This window comes from Erinaceus europaeus, chromosome 15 (genome assembly GCF_950295315.1).
Source record: "Erinaceus europaeus chromosome 15, mEriEur2.1, whole genome shotgun sequence".
Lineage (NCBI taxonomy): Eukaryota > Metazoa > Chordata > Mammalia > Eulipotyphla > Erinaceidae > Erinaceus > Erinaceus europaeus.
Window position 1 is genome coordinate 76,734,564 of NC_080176.1, and position 20,673 is coordinate 76,755,236.

A 20,673-nucleotide genomic window follows, 5' to 3' on the forward strand; every position below is an offset into this window, starting at 1 on the left:
TTGTATGAAAAAGAAATATACTCTTAAGTATATAATTCCTAGCAGAGAAAAAAATCTGCATGGTTGATTATAATGTACATCATTCCTATTTAAGTGTGAGTGTGTGTGTGTGTGTGTGTGTGTGTGTGTGTGTGTGTGTGTATGTATGTGTGTGTCTAGGGTTTCATATATGCACTATCTCACCACTCTAGAACACTTTATCATTCAGGTAGAGAGACATAAAGATAAAGAGAGAAAAGAGGTACCTGAAAACTGTAGCTACCCCCAGTGCAACTGTATCTTCCATGTGGTGCTGGGATTAGAACCTGGGCTGCTCCTATTCCCCCATAACCATCACAGCTCTTGCAGTGTTGGAAACTGTTCATTTACTTTTTTTTTATTATGTGGGATAAGGGGGGTACAATTCTATACAGGTCTCACCACTAGAGTTCCATATACCATCCCTCCATTGGAAGCTTCCCTGTTCTTTATCCCTCTGGGAGTATGGACCAAAGATCTTTATGGGGTATAGAAGGTAGAAAGTCTGGCTTCTGTAATTACTTCTTCTCTGGACATGGGTGTTCGCAGGTTGTTGATCCAGACTCCCAGCCTGTTTCTATCCTTTGCTAGTGGGGAAGGCCTCTGGAGAGGTGAGGTTCCAGGACACATTGGTGAGGTCATATACCCAGGGAAGTCAGGATGGCATCTTGGTAGCATCTGGCTAAAACGTGGTAAGATAAATCAGGACAAATTGTTTAATAACAGGCACCTAAAGGTAAGAGTAGAGCAATTTCAAAGTCACATGTTCCAACTCTATATAATTCATCTGAGAAAAACCATCTAGTAGTCTTTTAGCTCCTAACTTAATTCACTATGCATAGTCACCTCCAGATCCATCTATCTTACCCCAAAATACACAGTATCGTATTTTCAAATTGCAGAGTATTCCATTGAGCACATTCCCATACATTATTTATTCAGCCCTTTTTCTTTTTCTTATAATTTTTATTTATAAAATGGAAACACTGACAAGACCATAGGATAAGACGGGCACAACTCCACACAATTCCCACAGTTACAGCTCCATATCTCATCCCCTCTCTTGATAGCTTTCCTATTCTTTATCCTTCTGGGAGTATGGACCCAAGATCATTGTGGGGTGCAGAAGGTGGAAGGTCTGGCTTCTGTAACTGCTTCCCCACTAAATGCTGGGAAATTGTGCGGATGCAGTCACATCTGCCATGTTGACCCCTCAGGCTACTGCTAGTTCCCACGAGAGTTGGGACATTCTCGGAGTGCCTGTTCCACCATGTTGTGCCCTCAGGACATTGTCTATCCCCCCCCCCCCCCCCCCCCCGCGATATTTGGAGTGCTTTGGTCACTCCTCCCCCCTCCCATTCTCAAGAGAGTTATTATCCTATCCTGGAGTGCTATGGTTACTCCTCCCCCTTCCCATTCTCGCAAAAGCTACTCCTATAAAAGCCCTTCTTCTGCACCTCGCTCTCTTACCGGCACTTCACTTTGGTGTTTAGACGCAGGAAAGGTTACTGCGTGAGGCAGCCATTTTCGCTACCTCCACGTGGCCCAACCTGTTTCTCTCACACCCAACTCTGAGGTGCCAGCGCAAATAAAGATTTGTGTTCCCTCTTCGCCCCGGACCTCCTCTCTCTCTTCTCCGCGGTGAAGAACGACAACTAAACCTGGGCACTGACAGGTCAATCCATACTCCCAGCCTGTCTTTCTCTTTCCCTAGTGGGGTGGGGGTCTGGGGAAGCAGGGCTCCAGGACACATTGGTGGGATTGTCTGCCCTGGGAAGTCCAGTTGGCATCATGGTAGGTAGTATCTGGAACCTGGTGGCTGAAAAAGAGTTAAGACACAAAGCAGAACAAATTGTTCACTAATCAAGAACCTAAAGGCAAGAATATTACAGGTGAAGATTTGGGGTCTCCATTTTAGAAAAAGCTCACAGGTCAAAATAAGCAAGGAGGTAAAGAAAAACTATAGGATGGCCTCACTCATGTGGACTCTAGAGAACTGAAGACACATATATAAAATAAACAACCAGACACAACACAACACATATTTAAATTGGGAAACTATAGTGGTTACCTAGGGGGTAGGGGGGAGGGCACAGACTTTCGGTGGCAGGGAAGATGTGAGACTCTAGTCTTATCACTATTTAGTCCTGTCAATAGTAATATGACAGGGTGAGTGGGGGGGGGTGGATAGACTTAATATCTCAAGTTCCCCAGCTGCCTAGACCATAGCCCTAAGCCCAAATACTAGATTTTGCTAATATTTATCTTAGATTTGCAAAATGATCAAACTTTGAAAAGGGGATTGATTGTTTATGATCTCTAAAAATGTATCTGAAAATAAAGCTCTGCGAACATCTAAATCAATTATAACTTTAGGCCAGACAGGCGAAGACCTTTTGACCTTGTAAGTATTTAAAATACAAAGAGGTTCAGATACCACTAAAAGTGTTCAAATCATAGTGAAGTCAAGTATACTAATATAGATACTAAACCTCCCAACTAACCTGGCTAAAATAATTAATTATTGATAGTTTAACTCTTAAGACTATAAGAAACCCCTTGCGTCCTCTTTAAGACCTGCATTTCTCCTAGTGCTGGTACCTCTAGGATATGCCCATACTTCTTGAAATTCCTTCTCTATGATTCCTTACTGCCATACCAACTTTGTCAACTTCAACGGAATCACAACTGGTGCTGCCACCCCTCACTATGCTGCTATTGAAATCCTACTGTGGGCTGTAATGAGATACCAGCCTGAGAAGTCAACCTCACAACTCTTCAAATCTGGTGAGACCTTTCCTAACACATGGGACTACCTACATCCAAGTTAGATGGCACATCATTTAACTAACAGATACCAGATTAGGCTAGGGTTTAGGGTACTGGATACAGGTACACGTATCTATAAACAAGGGGCAATTATATACCTCAAAGTCAAAGTGCTTAATAATGTTGAAATGCCTCAAGAAGGCATCATAAATTCTGTAATTGATTGGATTTAGACCAAATTAGCAGGACAGCCTAGCAGAAAGGCCCAAAGAAGACAGATCCCCAAAACCTAATTCTGGTTGGGCTCAACAAATGAGAAAGAGAGATAGACTCCTGCAGACTCCTGAAGTGTCCACCCTGAAGGTGGGGATGGGGACTCATGATGATATGGGTGCTTAACCAGTAAGCCACCTCCCAGAACCACTAAAAAAAAGTCTTCTCTTACACCTATCTTTTATCTGGCTGTTTCTGGTTTTTTTTTTTTTTTTTTTTTTTTCCTATCTGAAAGAAAAAGTCAGCCCAGAATGGTAAATTTCCAATGATGGCAAAGAAGAATGAGGAGAAGAGTAGGGGTGGGGTGGGGAGGGGGAGAACAATAAGAAGGAGAAGGAGGAGAAAGAAAAGATAAATAGTTGTAGAAAGGAGAAACAATAAGCAACCTTTGTGACTTTGTGCCTTGCCCTGTGCATTGTGTGTGTACTATTTTCAGTGAAGAGAGAATTTGTTCTTGAGGAAAACACTCGGGGGTGATGTCCAGCTATTGATCAAAATTCAGTGAAGGGTTCATGTCACCTTACGCAGAACCCCCTCTTGAACTTTGGCAAGTAGGAGAAAAGAGAACTTTGGAGTGTCCTATCAGCAGATCAACTTTCCTACCAGGCAGTGACACATGTTGCCTTGTTCACAGCTCAATGATCAGAACCCATTACATGGAGTACAGGGAGTGAAGAAAGTGCAGCCCTAACATATCCCTCCCCTGGGAAAAGAAAACATTTCTTCTCTCATCACTTTAAGGCTCATAGCAAACTGAGCCCCCTGGTGAAACCAGAGACCACAAAGAGAAAACACTCAACAGCTGCAAGAATTCCTGAGTTACAGTCCCACATGATACAGTCCCACACAAAAAGACTCATGAAAGGAAGTCCTTCAAGTAGGAAAAGTGATACCATATGAAATTATGAGTCTACATAATGGAATGAAGAGCACTGGAAATGGTGCCCAAACTGGGTACATATGTATGTTCCTTTTTTTAAAAAAAAATTACTGGTTTAATTCTGAATGGTAAGTCCACTGGATAAGAGGAATACAATTTCACACAATTCCCACCACTAGAGTTCTGCATCCACCACCTCCATTGGAAGATTTCCTGTTCTTTATTTCTGGGAGCATGGACCCATGATCATTATGGGGAGCAGAAGATGCAAGGTCTGGCTTCTGTCATTGCTTCTTCTCTGGACATGGGTGTTGGCAGGTCGATCCATACTCCCAGCTTATCTCTATCTTTTCCCTAGTGGGACAGGGATCTAGGGAGGTGGGGTGCCAGGACTCATTTCTGAGGTTGTCTGCCCAGGAAAGTCAGGTTGGCATCATGGTAGCACCTGCAACTTGGTGGCTGAAAATCATTAAGATATAAAGCAGGAAAAAATTGTTTAATAATCAGGAACCTAAAGGTAAGAATGGAGATGATGAGATTTGGGGTCTCCATTTTGGAAAGAGCTAGGAAATCTGTTTTATGAATATTCCAAAGGGCCCATGACTTTACTAATTTTTGCCTGAGCCCAATAGCTAACATGCAGGTGTGCTAAAGGCATTGTCTAGGGAGACAGTGTCAGAGTTGGAAATAAGACTAGAAAACTGGATTAGGGCAGAGAGTAGCTCCCAAATATGGAAAAAGTATGTGAATGCCATTAACTGTCTTCCCCATCGATCTGATCTGAGGCCCATATTCAGCACAGGAGCCTGTGTAACTTCTGTATCCCTGTAGGTCTGAATAGCTAGGAACATTCTAGGCTGCAGCCCGATCCTTTTTTTAAAAAAAGGATTTATTCATTTATATATTTTATTTCTGCATTTATTGGACACAGATAGAGAGGAATTGATGGGATGTAGAAATAGAGATGGAGGTAGAGATACCTGCTGCACTGCTTCACTGTTTATGGAAATTTCCTTCTGTAGGTTGGTGCCAGGAATTTGAAACCAGGTCCTTGCCCCTGCATGTTTCTGATTATTTAAATCACTTTAAAAAATATCTGTTGTTGGACAGGTAAAATAACACTCTGACACTCTATGTAAAAACAAAGACATCTGCTGTTTCAAAAATTCCAGTGTGGTTTCTATGCTAAAAGGAAAGCATATGTCAACAGTAGATAATGACTAGGAAAAAATATATAGAACAGAAGGTTTCTTATACTAATTGATATATCACTTAAAGAAAAATTGGGTGTTTGAAGAGACTTAATATAAACTTTAAAGCAACCTTTAAAGCAAAACAAAACAAAAGTAGAGTTACAATCAATGAGTCTATAAGGATAAAATTGAGTTGTAAAAAACAAAGTTCACCTAATCAAAAGGCAGAAAAAAAACCCTAGAAGATGCAGGGCTGGGGAGATAGCACAATTATTATGCAAAAGATTCTCATGCCTTAGGCTCTGAAGTCCCAGGTTCAATTTCCAATACCACCATAAGCCAGCTGAGTAGTGCTCTGCTCTCTCTCTCTGTCTTTCCCTCTATTTCTCCTCTTTACTCTCCTCTCTGATTAAAATAAAGTAAATAAATTTAAAAAGAGAGAGAAACAGAAGATACAAATAGAAAACAAATAGTAAGAAGACAGTTAATCATAACCCATGTAAAAAATACTAATTAATCTAAAAAGTCTGAATATTATAATTAAGAGGCAGAAATTGAACAATTAGAGGGACTTTCTTTTTACCTTCAAGGTTATCACTGAGATTCAAGGACTACATGACTCCACCATTCCTGGTGGCTATTTTTTGGTAAAGACTGAGAGACAGAAAGAGATAGAGAGGAAGAGAGAGAAAGAGATAGGGAGAGACACCTGTAGCACTGCTCCATCACTCATGCAGCTTCCCCTTTGCTGCTGGGGACTGGGGACGTGGACCTGGGCCATCTGTCATAATAGCATTTACGTATTATGGGTGAGGTGCCCCAGCCCTCAATTTGATTATCTTAGAAAACAAAAATCAACTACCTACTGCCTATCATAAATATGATTCTACCGCTTGGGAGTTAGCTCATCCTGTTAGGCTACCAGACTGTATGTCTGAGGCCTCAGAGACCACAGGTTCAACTCAGAGCACCACCATAAGCAAAAACTGAGCAGTGCTCTAGTCATTCTCTCTCTCTTTTCATTCTAATAATAAATAGTTTAAATTTTATTTGAGAGATTTCTCTGAACATTACTGTTAATTTACGATCTAATCATGGCTTATAAAATGATAGGGTATGTTTTCACAGCAGACCCATCACCAAGGTTCTAGGTACTTAGAGAAATACTTCCTGAGTAAGACTTCCTTCTTCACCAAGCCTCACAATGATCATTGAATCCACCTGACTTGATCAAGGATCAGACGAACTGAGAACATGTGATTTCTCTTCCTGTAGGACCAGCATGTATAACGGGGCCATCCAGGAAGGCAGCAGGTGGCTGGAATGTTCTTTCACAGGTGGCCGGCAGGCAGGGGAGAGAGAGGGAGCCAACAACCCCAAAAATACTGGTCCCAGGACCAGTGGTATTTCTGGTATTTCCAGAAAACCTTGGACACCTTCCATTTATTTCCCCTTCAATTTAACTTTTTTCAAATACTGTTATTTGTTATTAATATAGTAAAGACATCACTAAAATTTTTTTATTAAAATTTTTTTTTCACCAGGGGCTCCATGCCAGCAGTATGAATCTACTGCTCATGGTGACCATTTTTTTCCTTTTTTAAAATCTATCTTATTGGATAGGACAGAGAGAAATTGAGAGAGGAGGGGGACATAGAGAGGGAAAGAGGAAGAAAAACACCTATAGACCCATTTCACTGCTCATGAAGAGTCCCCAAGTCCTATGTGCACTTAACCATGTGCACCACTGCCCAGCCCCATGATTCATTTATTTTATTTACTTTCTGTTGTGGCTAGGATAGCACCTCTTGGCTAATTTTTTTGTTTGCTTTTACCAGAGCACTGCTCAGTTTAGGCTTATTGGTGGTGCTGGGGATTGAGCCTGGGCTCACTGGCGTTTCAGTCATGAATGTCTTTTTTACAGAACTATTACACTATCTCCCCAGCCTAATTTTAATCTTTAGGTAGCAAATTTTATAAAGCCATTATTCCTTTAAAGTGACAGAAGTTAACAAAAGCCATAAATTTCATAGTTGCTTATAAACCTATGCTGGAAAATTGTCATATGGCATAAGAGTTGTTGAGATAGTAAATTGTAACTATAAAATATATCACAAAAGATAAAAACTTCACTCCGTGATTCATTAAATCAATAAAGATAACATTCTTTTTGAGGAAGAAGATATGTAACATTCTAAATTAAAAATGCAGATTTTTATACTGCCCCTCAAAAAGGAATATCTTTAAAACCTTACGTCACACATTAACTGTTTATTTTGTGGAAAGTCAAGAAAAATATACTTTTAAGACATGTGTGTATCAAAGCTAAATGTGGCAGTTTTTGGTGCATTTTCAAGTCTGGTTTTGGCTCCCAAAGTGTTTTTTTTTTTAAAAAGATTTTTATTTATTTATTAATGAGAAATATAGGAGGAGAGAATGAAAGAACCAGTCATCACTCTGGTACATGTGCTGTCCAGGACTGAATTCAGGACCTCATGCTTGAGAGGTCAAAGCCTTACCCACTGCGCCACCTCCCCGACCACTTTTTTTTTTTTTTTTATTTTAAAGCTGCACCTTTGTCTAGCTTCCTAATCTTTTCCTTGTCTGTAATTTCCTCAACTATTCATGGTTACAATGATTCTTTCCAAGTCTTGCCTCACCTTATGTTCCCTCCCTGAGAACTCAAAGTCGAATTGAAAATGTAACCAGAGGGAGTCAGGTGGTAGCGCAGTGGGTTCAGCACAGGTGGCGAAAAGCGCAAGGACCAGTGTAAGGATCCCGGTTCAAGCCCTGGGCTCCCCACCTGCAGGGGAGTCGCTAGCAGGTCTGCAGGTGTCTGTCTTTCTCTTCCTCTCTCTGTCTTCCCCTCCTCTCTCGATTTCTTTCTATCCTATCCAACAACGATGACATCAATAATAACTACAATAGGGGCAACAAAAGGGAATAAATAAGTATTTAAATATATATATATATATTTTAAAAAGAAAGAAAGAAAATGTAACTAGAAATTAAAGCCCCTTTCACTGGTTCTAACCAGTTCTCTTTTTTTATTCAGTCCCACTTCTGTAACATCTCACTTCTAGAAACAGACATCGCAGTCTTCGGCCTCTCCTCCACCACAGCAACTCATGAACTTCCACTGGATAGTTTTTATCAGTGGCCATTGTAATCAACTCTTGGGTCTTCTACTCCAGTCTCTGCCTTGAAAGCTTTGATTTTTTAATTTTTAACCAGAGCACCATTCAGTGCTGCCTGGGAGTGAATTTTTTTTTTAATTTTAAAAAGAAAACATATATTTCCAATATCAAACCTATGGAGGGGCTGGTTGGTGGCACATCTGGTTGAGCATACACATTATGTGTAAGGACCCAGGTTTAATTTGCTGGTTCCCACCTGCTGGGGGAAGCTTCATGAGTGGTGAAGTAATGCTGTAGGTATCTCTATCTCCTCCTCCCTTCTCAATTTCTCCCTATCTTTAATTCAAAATAAAGAAATAAATATTTTTTTAAAAGACTTAAAGTCTATGGATGGGGGAAAATATCATGTCAACACACTAATGCCAAGAAAGCTGGAATAAACATATATATATATCCCATCACCCATCACCTGGGCTTCATTGCTTCAGGCTGACATTTTGGGGGAAATAGACAAAGTCTAGAGACTAAAGTAGCAAATTTCCTCCAGTACAGTGAGAGCCGGATTTTAACCTGGTTTGCCCACTGGCAAAACAGGGGTACAATGTAGATGAACCGCTTTGCAGGCTCAAGATTAACATTTTAAAAGAAAAGCTTTCAGGGCTGGGAAGACAGCATAATGGTTATGCAAAAAAAGGCTTTCATGCCTGAGGCTCTCAGTGCCTCCTCCTTTCAGTCCCCAGCACCATGATTAACCAGAGTTAAGCAGGGCTTTGGTCTCTCTCTCTCTCTCATAATAAGCCTTAAGAAAAGAAAGAAAAAGAGGGAGGAAGGAAGGAAGGAAGGAAGGGAAGAAGGAAAGAAGGGGACATGGAAGGAGAGATGGAAGGGAAGGAGGAATAAACTCTACAAGCCCAGTAAATGTCTATCTCCGGTTTCTCCAGTTCTCCATTGTTTTCTTTACTCTTCTTTGTCTTGCCCCCAGTTTAATGACCGGAAGAAGTTGATACTAAGATGTGTAAAGGGCAGGGCAGACAGCAAAATGGTTACACAAAAACACCTAATATGCCTGAGGCTCCAAAGTCCCAGGTTCAACCCTGCAGAACCATAAACTGGAACTGAGCAGTGCTCTGGTAACTGAAATAACAACAACAAATAGAAGAAACAAATTAAATGTGTGAAAATAGCAGTGATGTTCTTTCGGAGAGAAATAAAGGAAGTTTTTAAGGAATAAAGAAATGACTTTTCAGCTTCAGATAGAGAACACAAGAAAGCACTGAGGCTTTAAACAGTGCTTCCAGTTTAAGCCCTAGTGACTTTTGATTTCGGAGGGTTAATTTGCTGGGGGTGACAGTCTGGTTTATCAGCCATGGCCAGGGAATTTTAACCATCTTTGACTTCAGTCTGAGGGGCATTTCAGGTTGGAAGTGTTTTCTCTTATGTCATCTTCAATTTTCAGGAATCTTTTTTGCCTCAAGACATTGACCCTGCGGACATCAGTACTTTCTGCTAGTAGTTTTTGTCTTAAAATTCTGTCATGCTGGGGAGTCGGGTAATGGCGCAGTGGGTTAAGTGCACGTGGCGCAAAGCACAAGGACCAGTGTAAGAATACTGGTTTGAGCCCCAGGATCCCTACCTGCAGAGGAGTCGCCTCACAAGTGGTGAAGCAGGTCTGCAGGTGTCTGTCTTTCTCTTCACCCCTCTGTCTTCCCCTCCTCTCTCCATTTCTCTCTGTCTTATCCAACAACAATAATAACTACAACAATAAATAAATAAATTTAAAAAAAACTTTAAAAAATTTCTGTCATGCTTCAGTCTTTCCAAGTGTATTTTCATTTGGACAATATATACCAGTATAGAGAGGAGAGGGGGAAAAAAATCACATTTATTCTACTTAATATGTGCTCAGAAATGCCCTAAATATGACATATATGACCTCATTTAATGAGACGATGAGACATGCAGCACCATACCTCCTACAAATCAGCTCTATCGATTCCAAATTATATTCCTCCATGAAGATAATTTCTGGAACCATCCGTTCCACCCCGGTTCCATGGCTGCCAGTTCTTAGCAACATCGCCCCACCAGCTATTTCGTCGGGATGCGGCATCATCTAAGTTCATTTCCCACGTCTACGCTCGACCGGACCTGCCAATATACGCGGATATCTTCGCCCACCCTGTCCAACACTTGACGTCTCGTCACCCAATCTGGTCCCCTACGCCTACACTGAACTTCTCTGTTCCAGACTCTTGGAAACAGAGTTGGCAGTCAGCTGAAGTAAAGAACAAACACCTCATCACAGACCCCTGCAAGTGTCAACCCGGCTTTGACCTAGCACGTTATGATTGGGCCCTCCTCAATCGCTATCGAACAGGCCATGGCCGGTGCGCCGCTATGTTCCATCGCTGGGGAGCCAGAGATGACCTGAACTGCCCCTGCGGCTCCAGACAGACTATGACCCACATAGTCAAAGACTGCCACCTCTCCAGATTCCAAGGAGGTCTCGAAACTTTACATCAGGCTCAACCTGATGCTGTTGACTGGCTACGGAATAAGGGCAAACGCTAGAAGAAGAAGAAGAAGAAGAAGAAGGAGAAGGAGAAGGAGAAGGAGAAGGAGAAGGAGAAGGAGAAGGAGAAGGAGAAGGAGAAGGAGAAGGAGAAGGAGAAGGAGAAGGAGAAGGAGAAGGAGAAGGAGAAGGAGAAGGAGAAGGAGAAGGAGAAGGAGAAGGAGAAGGAGAAGGAGAAGAAGAAGAAGAAGAAGAAGGAGAAGAAGAAGAAGAAGAAGCTCTATCACAAAACATATCCCAAAACACACAGATCAGGGATGTAGGCCCACATCCTGTTTCACAGAAGTTTTACTAGAAAAGTTTCTTCTGGTGGGAGGGAGCTGGAGGATAGCATACTTGTTATGTGAAAGATTTGTATGCCTGAGTTTCTGAGGTCCTAGGTTTAATCCCAGGCACCACCATGATCCAGAGCTAAGCAGTGTATGGTGATGGTGATGATGATAATGTCATTACTGGGCCTTCAAGACTGTTAGCTGATTTTTTTTTTCAGAGAGGGAGGGAGAGAGGGAAAGAGAAAAAGAGAGAGAGACACCAATGCTCCGGTGCTACAGGGACCAGGCTTAAATCTACCCAGCAGACCCATTTTGTTGTCTCTAAAAAAAGATTATTTAGAAGAAATAAAAAATCTATGCCATACTCAGCATATAAGTATTCTAAATTTAGAATTCTGAAATATATCAATATTGAATTTCTGTTACACTCATGGCAAGGGAATACACCTTTATAGGTAGATTTTTTTTTTCTAACAAACTCCTAAGAAATTGCTTAGATTTATGGGTGCCAAGCTATTTATAATCTTTGTAATCCAAATTGCAATTAATTGCCTTTCTGTCCCTTTGGACTATTCCATTCCAGGGTCCACTGTGGACTGAACTGTGGCTCCCAAATTCATATGTTAAAGTCCTACCAGCCCATATATATGTTGGTATTTGTAGATGGGGGCTTTCATTTCTTTCAGCCGTGCGTGGCCCATTGTATTTTGTTAGTTACTGAGATTTGGTTGGTTAAATAAAAATTACTAGGGCCATCAAGTTAGCTCATTTTGATAGTGCCCTTACTTTTGTTTGTTTGTTTGTTTTGTGATTCTAGTAGATTTTAAGATTGTAGAATTACAGGGCATAGTTCCACACCCCAAGAGGATTTTTTTCCCCCCAGACAGTGAAAATCAAAGAGAGAGAGAGGGTGATAGAAAGGAGGAAAGACACAGCAGCACTGTCTACCACCTGTACTTCCTCTTTGGGTGGTGCGTCTATGTGGTAACTGGGAGCTCAAATTTGGGTCCTCACATGGGTACAAAGTGTACTCAGTTGGGTGAGCCATCTCTTGGCCCAGAGATTGACTTTATTTTTCAAAATTAATTTATTTGTTTATTAGAACAAAATAGAGAAGAGAGAGAGAACTAGAGTATCACTGACACATGACATTCTGGGGGGGTGTACATGAAATCTCTTGCTTCATAGTCTGAGGCTTTCTCCACTGCATTGCCTGCAGAATCCCTGAGTTTGACAATTTTTTTTTAACTCTTAATGGCTTTGAGATCTATTCAAGTCATTGAGTATTTGTTTCTTATTTCATGGTAAAAAAAAAAATGACTACAAATTTGTAGTTTGAAATAACATGGGTTTATTACACAATGGAAAATTACTGCATTTCTTGCAGTTCTGGAGTTCAGATGTCCAAAACATTTCAGTGCGTCAGTAGAATTCCATGTCTAGGGCTCAAAGAATCCATTCACTTGTCTCTTTCTAGTTTCCGCAGACCACCCTCAGAGCCATGTTGCTATGTTTCTGAAATTATGCCTCCTTCTCTGACTCAGAATCTCTTGTTTCCTCTCATAAGGATCCTTGCCATGGCACTGGTCCTAATCTCCCCATCCCAAAATCCTTCATTTAACCTCTCAGCACTAGTGAATTCGTAGTGCTGGCACTGAGCCCCAGCAATAATCCTGGTGGCAAATAAGGGGGGTGGTGGTTGAGCACACATATTGCAATTTATAATGACCAGGGTACAAGGCCCTGGTCCTCACCTGCAGAAGGAAAGCTTCACAAGTGGTGAAGCAGGGCTACAGGTGTCTCTCTGTCTCTCTCCCTCTCTATCACCCCTTCCCTCTCAATTTCCATCTTTATCCAATAAATAAATAAAGATAATACTGAAAAAAATTAAAAAGAGAGAATGGTAGTTGCTAGGGGAAACAGGAAATGGAGTGAGAGGAATGGGTGGAGGAGTCACTTTGATTTTATGATAGGATTTGAATTTGTAGGTGGATGTGGTTAAGTATTACACACATATTTTCATCATACAGCTATACTTCCATAATTTTAAAGTAATATGAGCCACCGGTAAAGGAATATCATTTAATTTACTCTGCATATTTGACTTAAATATGTAATTCATTTTGGAATAATTTTATAGATGTGAAATTTAAGTGGAGTTTTTATTTTTGTGGTTTTTAAAATTTTCTTGATTTATTATTGGATAGAGACAGAGAAATTGAGAGGGGAAGGGGGGTAGAGACAGAGAAGGGAAGAGAGAGAATGGCAGCCCTTCTTTACCAATCATGAAGCTTTCTCCCTGTAGATGGGGGCCAGGGTTTGAACCTAGGCCCTTGGGCACTGTAATGTGTGTGCATAAGCAGGGCATGGCCCTGGTTTTTAGGGTGTTTTGTTTGTTTTTTTCTTTTTGTCATGGAGATCTAATTTTCCATAACCATTTGAAAAAAATAAAATAGAATCTCCCCTTCTTCCATTAACTTGCTTCACACTTAGTTAGGAATCTGTTGGTGATAGTTGAATGGCTCTGTTTCTGATCCACTGGGTTTTGATAGTTGAATGGCTGTGTTTCTGATCCACTGGGTTTTGTTTGTCCCTCACCAATACCACACAGTCTTGAAACTGAGTAAAGTGATTTCTCCCACTTTATTCTTCTATAAAACTGTCTTGGAAATGCTATCTCCACTGCTTTTCTATATGCATTTTAAGATAATCCTGCCTCTTTATGAAAACTTTTGTGGCAATTTTAATAAGAACAGTGCTGAAAGTGTATGTCAATTTGGAAAGAAGTGACATCTTGATTCTTTTTTATTAAATTTATTTATTTATTGAATAGAGACAGCTAGAAATTGAGAGGGCAAGGAGAGATACGGAGGAAGAGAGAGAGAGAGAGATGTTGTTGTGCGGGCTGTGGAGAAGAGAGAGAGGAGGTCCGGAGCGAAGAGGGAACACAAATCTTTATTTGCGCTGGCCCCTTAGAGTTGGGTGCTAGAGAAGCAGGTTGGGCCACGTGGAGGTAGTGAAAATGGCCGCCTCATGCAGTAACCTTTCCTGTGTCTAAACACCGAAGTGAAGCGCAGACAAGAGAACGAGGTGCGGAGGAAGAAGGGCTTTTATAGGAGCAGCTTTTGTGAGAATGGGAAGGGGGAGGAGTAACCATAGCACTCCAGGATAGGATAATAACTCTCGTAAGAATGGGAGGGGGGAGGAGTGACCAAAGCACTCCAAATATTGCAGGGAAATAGACAATGCCCTGAGGGCACAACATGGTGAAACAGGCACTCCGAGAATGTCCCAGCTCTCACGGGAACTAGCAGTAGCCTGAGGGGACAACATGGCAGATGTGACTGCATCTGTACAATTTCCCAGCAGAGAGAGAGAGAGAGAGAGATACCTGCAGCCCTGCTTTACCACTTGCAAGGCCCTCTCCCCCCACAGATGGGGACCGAGGGCTTGAACCCGGGTCCTTTTGCACTGTTACATGTGCACTCAACCATGTGTGCCACCACCTGGCCCCTGACATCTTGATTCTGTTGAATCTTCTACTCCATGAACACAGTAAAGCTCTTTCACTGGTTTGGATTTCTCACCATGTAATTTCTTAACATACTTTGCTGTACTTACACCAAGGTATTTCACTATTGTTGATTTTTTTTTTCATTGAGAGGCTTAATGTTTTACAGTTAACAGTAAAATACAGTAGATTGTACATGTGTAACATTTCTCAGTTTTCCACACAATACTCGAACGCCCCCTGGGTCCTCCTCTGCCATCAGGCTCCAGGGCCTGAACATCACCCCCCCACCACCACCACCAGTGTCTTTAACTTTGGTGTAATACACCACTTTTTGTTGATTTTTTAATGACAAAGTATTTCTAAGATAGCTTCATTATCATTAATGGTGTCATGGTGTACTTAGCCCTTAAGCAAAAGCCATAATAAATTGATGGCCAGCAAGATAGCTCTGTCTGGATAGCACACTTTCTTTGTCATCAGCATGACCTAAATTCAAACCCAGCCCCCACTGCACTGCAGGAATCCTCAGAGCAGAGCTGTCTTTCTCTCTGTCTCTCTATCTCTGACTCTATCTGGAAACAGTTTACCTTAAGTGGTGAGCCCTGGGGCTGATAATAATTCTTGGTGCAAATTTAACCTTGTACACAATTTCACTGGGATGATCTTCCCATTTTTGATTCCTCATTCTGCATTTTCTGGAAAGAAAAAAAAAAGGAAAATCTTAATTAATACTGGCCTTCACATTTCTACTTGACAATTAACTAGAGCTGAGTAGCATCTCCCTTCTTAGGAGAGATACGCTCTCTGGATAACCACAGTCATCACTGAGCTCTAGGAGTTTATGTAAAATATGACGGGCTTGTCTCTCCATTTATACTTGTCAAGGCCCTGGTGTTCTTCTCATTCCTGCTTTAATCAAGCAGTGACACAAACTGGCATCAACATAGTTGTTTCCATAGTATAGTGGTTATCACGTTTGCCTCACAAATTGACATCAACAATATTTTGGTTTGTTAGTTCAGCTTTTATATATCACTAGCGGGACTTACAATACCTCTAAATCATACTTACTTTCAGGCATTGACTAAGATAAGTGGGCATATACATACATGTACTATCACCCTCAAATATCATTGTTTTTGATATTCCATCTTCACTATTTTTACCAGCTCAAGAAAAACAGAATGAATATGGTCTCAGGAAAAATAAAAAGCTGAACTTGAGCTATAGAAATCAGCCAAAGGAGTTATCTATATGGAAATACTTCTCTGTGGGTTAATACATACAGTATTATTTACTTATTATTGAATAGAGACTGAGAGAAATTGAGAGGAGTGGAGAAGACAGAGAGAGAAAAAGAAAGAGAGACACCTGCAGCCCTGCTTCACCACTTGTGAAGCTTTCTCCCTGCAAGTGGGGACCAGGGGTTTGAGCCTGAGTTCTTGTGTACTGTAAATGTGTGTGCTTAACCACGAGTGCTACCGCCTGGCCCCCAGGTTGATATATACATATATTTCTTTTATTTATAAAAAGGAAACAGTGACAAAACCATAGGATAAGTGGGGTAAAACTCCACACAATTCCCACCACCAGAACTCCGTATCCCCATCCCCTCCCCTGATAGCTTCCATATTCTTTATCCCTCTGGGAGTATGGACCCAAGGTCATTATGGGATGCAGAAGGTGGAAGGTCTGGCTTCTGTAATTGCTTCCCCGCTGAACATGGATGTTGACAGATTGATTCATACTCCCAGCCTGTCTTTCTCTTTCCTAGTGGGGTGGGGCTCTGGGGAATCGAGGCTCCAGATCACACTGGTGGGATTGTCTGACCAGGGAAGTCTGGTTGGCATCATGGTAGCATCTGGAACCTGTTGGCTGAAAAGAGAGTTAACAAATAAAGCCAAACAAATTGTTCACTAACCATGAACCTAAAGGCTGGAATAGTACAAATGAAGAGTGGGGGACAGTCTCCATTTTGTAAATTGGGGCAGCTTGGAACGTTCCTACTCATGACCACAGAATGTGAGCTCAGATCTACAGGGATGCAGAGGTCACATAGGTTCCTAAGCTGAATATGGGCCCCAGATCACATCAAATCAGTGGGGTTTACAGCCAACAATATTTATATACCTTTCACATACTTTCTTCCCTGACCTAGCTTTCTGGTCCTTTTTCCAGCCACGACATCATCTAGACAATAAATTGGATCCACCTACATATCAGATTTCAGCCTGAGGGGAACAAACAAACAAACAAACAAAACAAACAGTATAATCATGGGCCCTTTGGAATATAACTAAAATAGGCCTACTAGATATCTACAAAACCAGGTTGATATTTTAATCATAGAGATTCATTGGGAAGACACAAGCTACTGGTAAGGAAACTAAAAGTCATTTTCATGGAGTTTTTTTTTTTCCCCCTCTAAACTGGTAGTATAAATGCATCTTGAGATAATGGAGGTCACATTTCAAAGCTCACCAACAATGTTCTAGAGTTTCTCCCAGGAGTGAGAAAAGGGTTAACTGAGGTCACTATGTTTAGCTCTATTTCTCTTTCTTATTTTTTTTTCATAATATGAGGAATATAAATTTATTTACAAATAAATTGATCAGTAATAAAATGCATAATGCAAATAATCAGCAACAAATTGACGGTAAAAGAGGTAAATAGAATTGTCAATAACAATAAAAATAATAAGATAACATAATCCTCATTCCACACCCAGTTAAGAACCAAGATGTGATTATAGTTGAGTTTGTTTTCCTTTTTTTAGAATAAGTTATTAGTGATTTAATAATGATTGACAAGATTGTGAGATAAGAGGGGTACAATTCCACACAATTCCCGCCACCAGAGTTCCATATCCCCTCCCCTCCATTGGAAGTTTCCCCTACTCTTTATCCCTCTGGGAGTATGGACCAAAGATTGTTGCTGAGGACTTATTCTGATGCAGTCTCCGCCCCCAGGTTTTTCTATGCCCCGCTAAATCCTAGAGTGCCCCCTTTCAACCAATCCTGGCTCCGCCCCCAGGTTTTCCTATGCCTCGCTAAATCCTAGAGTGCCCCCTTTCAACCAATCCTGGCCCTACACGGCACCCCTGGTTGTCGCCCAATAAAAAGCCCCCTCACCCCTCCCCCCCTCTCTCTCTGGGCTCTCGGCTCTCCCGCTCCCTGCTCTCCCCCCGTGGTCGGCCATTGCTGGCTGGCTCCACGTGGTCTGAACCAAACCTCCCCCCCCATCCTATAATAAAGATCTGTGTACCCCTTTGCTCTGGACGTCCGCTCTCTTCTCCGCGGTGCAGCCCGACACCAGACCACCTCAACAACAAAAGATCTTATGGGATGCAGAAGGTGGAGAGTCTGGCTTCTGTAATTGCTTCTCCACTAGACATTGCCATTGGCAGGTCGATCCATACTCCTAGCCTCTTTCTGTCTTTCCCCAGTGGGGTAGGGCTCTGGGGAAGTGGGGTTACAAGAAACAGTGGTGAGGTCATCTACCTATGGATGTAAGGTTGGCATCGTTGTAGCATCTGTGACTTGGTGGCTGAAAAGCATTAAGATATTCAACAGAACAAACTGTTTAATAATCAGAAACCTAAAGGTAAGACTAGAGCAGATAAGATTTGGTAGCTCTACCTTTCATTCAAGTACTTACCAAGGTGGACATAGTCCCAACTAACCTCTCAGCACTATCTCTCTGTGGCCAGGGGATAGAGGTTATTTTTAATATTCTGTTATTCCTAATTCATTATCTTAATGATCCATGGAGTCCCCTGGGTACTTTAATCATCAAAGCAACCATGAACTTTCTTTTGAAGATCAAGTGGTGCTTTGATCCATTTACATACAGCGTCCTTAGATACAGAAAATTAATCACAAGTGTAAGTGGGCCATGATTCCAAGTTTCTTGTGGAGCCCATTAATAAGGTAACAAATTGGCAATGGCACCTGTGCCAGGTGGGTCTAAAAGTGGAACAAATCACCTGGGGTGGTGGCTTTTCCCTGTGCTCCCCATACTGATGAAGCTCTCCTGCCTGACTGGCCTGCCTGCCTTCCTAGAAGCCCATGGAGGAATTATCCAAACTCAGCCAGCCTGAGAGCTAATTGGACTTTAAACTTTCCAGCAAAAGTGCCATTAATTCTCATCTTTCCTGTTGCAGCAGGTTCACTGGAATCATTTAGGGAAATCACTCTAGCTCCACGAACTCTCAGAGTAGTAGGAAAGTAATCGTTTTCATTAAGCAAAAACACCCATGTCCCAGGCTACATTTCCCTGTGTCCTTATTCGCATCCTTTTCCTTCATCATTGAGAGACTCATCTGATTTCCCCCAAGTGGTCATAGACTGGGAGCTGGAGGCACTGTGAAGCCTCCTAGTCTCAAGAAAGCCCTAAGATCATTACTATGTTGCTTCCTCTCTGTATTTCAATCCCCCAGTTAAGAGAAAGGGTAATCACTTCTGAATCACTCAATAAAAGAAATTGAGATTCTCCATTAACTAGAAATCTTATATTGGTTCTACTCTTTATAAGGATTTTCCCTTTGCCAAAGGAGTGGGATTAGCTCAAACAGAGGAGAACGCCTGACTCTGATCACAAGAAGAGGCTTTTTAATTATTCATTATGCAGTAAGTGTTCGTTGGTTAAAAAGCTAAAAGCCTTTTTCTAAAATAAAAAAAGGAAAAAAAAACTATTCACGGGATGAATAAAAAGTCCTGCTGTTTCTATTCCTTCCTGAATATTTACTCAACATACAGTCTCTTCATGTAAATATTTATGATCATTGAAATGTCAGGAGACTGGTAGGGAGATAAAGAACAGCCAAATGAACCTAGAGGCCCAAGGAGAAGAAATAGTCATGAGGAAAAAGTGGTTCCATAGGAAGAAAGCTACAGACCTTCCCAAGGAGCTTTGGAGGGGACTCATCAGCATGAACCTGCTTCTCTGGGTTAGAACCAGGTCCACTCTCACTCAGTTTGCTGCTGGAGCCAAGGAGGAGTTCAGTCAGGCTCAGGATGGAAACAGGACACACAGAGAGGGAGGGCTTCTATTTTCTTAGCAGCATAATAATTGTCATAACATCCCTTGGGGTTTAGCAAAAGACCTGGGGAAGTTAGCTGCCCATAGAAAGACCTACAAATAAAGTAGTGAATTGAATACATGGGTGCCTCCAAACTTCATCTGATGCAGTCCTTTCCTTGAAGTGACAAGGGTAATAGAAAGTGGGATATTTTGGGGTGGGGTGTGAGATCAGATTAAAACCTCTTAATTACAGAAGCCAGACCTTCCATCTTCTGCATCCCATTAATGATTCTGGGTCCACGCTCCCAGAGGCATAAAGAATAGAGAAGCTATCAAAGGAGGGAATTTGGTATGGAGTTCTGGTGGTGAGAATTGCACCCCTCTCATCCTGTGGTTTTGTCAATGTTTTCCATTTTATAAATAAAAAATTAAAGAAACGTGCAGTCCTCACAAGTAGAATTAATCCCTTGACCAAAAAAAAAAAAAAAAAAAAAAAAAAGCTGGGGTGTTCTCTCTCTCTCTCTACTGTGTGTGTGTGTGTGTGTGTGTGTGTGTGTGTGTGTGTGTGTGTGTGTATACGTGTACTCACTGAGAAGATGGATTAGAACCTGACTCTTGGACTTCCCAGAACTGTGAGAACAGATGTCTTTCCCCTACTTCTCTGGAATTTTTTTTTTTTTTAGCAATCCAGATTGAGACAGCTGATTTGGAGGATCTACTTGAGGTATCTAGTCTTCAAAAATATCTATGTCAGATTCATACTCCCTGAAGCTGGGTATGCTCCAGTCTCACAGATCTGAGTTGACTTCCTCCTAAGAACCATACTGTCCTACCCCAGTGAAGTGACTTCTGTCACGCCCTCAGCATCTGGTCTGGGAAAGACATCACCAATGGTTCTTAAAAACTGAATATTTATGTTCTCCACAAACCCCTAAGTTGAAGCCTTAATTCCCAATGTGATAATATTTAAAAATGCAGGCTTTGGGAGATAATTAAGGTCAGAAGAGGTCATGAGGGTGGGCC

At 41.5% G+C, this 20,673-nt stretch overlaps 1 protein-coding gene across 1 annotated transcript in view; it reads right to left on the reverse strand.

The window, feature by feature from the left end:
- Positions 1-20,673, reverse strand: part of RNF152 (ring finger protein 152) — a 393,455-nt gene that overhangs the window by 162,270 nt on the left and 210,512 nt on the right. The window lies entirely within an intron of this gene.